Below are 2021 nucleotides of genomic sequence, written 5' to 3'. Positions count from 1 at the left end.
TCCAAGGAAGGAAAAGAACTGGAGACCCAGGTGGTCACAATGTTATTGCTGATTGGTGTACATCTATTGATATCAGGATCCAGTCACTTTTTTCATCCCACAACATGTTGTTTGTGCAAGACTTCTGACAATTTACAGCCTCATAATACCATGCTGTCAAATACTCAGAGTGGTCATATTCTGCAGAAATGTCATTTACTCCTTTGAGTGTGTTCCACAGAGGTATGCACAAGTGTGCAGCCCCTATAACAGAGACACAACAGCATGTAGCTGACCTGCTTGAGAACACACAAGGAGAGAGAAGCTTTGTTTATGCAAGTGTTTCCTCTGATAGTTTCTTGTGGAAATAAGGCTGCAAAGTGTTAAGTCGAAAGGGACAGATATTTTGACTGTAGGGAGACCATTCTCAGGAAAAGATAAAAAAGCAGAAGAAAATAATAGATATATTCCCACATGTGGGGTATAATGTATCATCACATTGAATTTGCATTAGAAACAGTTGTAAACAGGAAGTGAAGCCTGGCTGGACTTGTTGAATGTCACCGGCTCTACATGTGAGGAAAATGCCTTCAGCACAAACTACCAGTTTGCAGCTTTTGGCTTCAGCTCTCAAGAAGAAGCACTTAAAATTTCAAAATCATTCTCAGACTCCAGTAAAAACACCCCGCTATTTACAACATACACTGTATAATTTAGCGGTGGTTTGTCATGTTAAGGTGGTGCTTTAGGTTTTCTATAGCATCAATAGACACATATGGTACAGCTGGTACATAATGCACTTAAAGCCAGCAGGCAATCCCACAGGTCTGCACAGTCATTCAGGAGGAGTTCATATCCCGCTTTCACTCTGTTGGATGTGATGAAAACTGATCTGACATGTTGATACTAGCATTTATCATTTGACAGGGACTAATCAACAAATATTCTCTAAATAAAGAGCAATCTGTTGCCCGGACTAACAACATACTGGCAATTTTGCTAATTTGGGTCTGCTCAGCCAATTGCATGACAATCTGCCTGATACATATGTGATACTTGTGTTGGAAATTTATATCTGATGACATTGTGTAACATTAATGTAACTATGTGACCTTCACCCGGACCTTTTGCAGGTTACATGGACCAAATTCGAAAGTGCGCATGGAGATCCCCATACAGTCTGTGTGCTTAGAAGACCAAAATGCACTTAGCATTAAGGGTGCAAAATATTAAACTGAGGGTGCAATGCATGTTTTGTCCCTACAGCTTGAATGATCATAACTATAAGTTTTATCAAAGAGGAACGTCTTAAGCAGGGACGGCTGGTATATGGGCTTACAGGGCTAAGCCCTCCCTATCTTTTACAATAAAGATGAAAAATTATTATTAAAAAGAATTTGGTGAATTTTGGTTGAACCTACAGCAGCAACAGCACCAAAAAGAAAATAAAAAAACAGGATATATGATATATCTTGGGTTTTTCCTGTGAATGGGCTTAATTTATTCAGCCCAAGCTCAGTAGCGTAAGCTGTCATTGACTTTTGATTGAAAGGTGTCACGAAAGGTGCCCCCTTCATATGCTGCCCATTTGGGCTAAATTCATTCAGCCCAAAGGCTGACCTTCGACCAATCACAGCGCAGTAGCTACAGTACAGTGACCTTCGACCAATCACAGCGCAGTAGCTACAGTACAGTGACCTTCGACCAATCACAGCGCAGTAGCTACAGTACAGTGAGGCTAGTTCATAGTAGAACGCGGGACAGGGAAGTGAGCAACTGTAGTAATGGCGGGCGTTAGCATGAACATGAACGAGGTGGATTATTTACTTTCTAATCAATTTTCTTTAAAGTCTTTGGAGGATACGACACTTTGATAATGTGTCAGTAGTCAAGCATTCAAAGGCTCGCTTTGTGAAAGACAGGCACTTGGTGTCTTTCAAACTTATTCACCCTGATCTCTTTCCCGCAGAAGCAGCTGGACATTGCATGTGAACATTACCCAATGATCTGCAGAGAGAAACTGAAAGGTGAGCTGATGGTGA

The sequence above is a fragment of the Morone saxatilis genome, unplaced genomic scaffold, assembly GCF_004916995.1.
Source record: "Morone saxatilis isolate NCDOM2014 unplaced genomic scaffold, NCSU_SB_2.0 Contig14, whole genome shotgun sequence".
NCBI lineage: Eukaryota > Metazoa > Chordata > Actinopteri > Moronidae > Morone > Morone saxatilis.
This window is presented reverse-complemented; position numbering follows the sequence as displayed.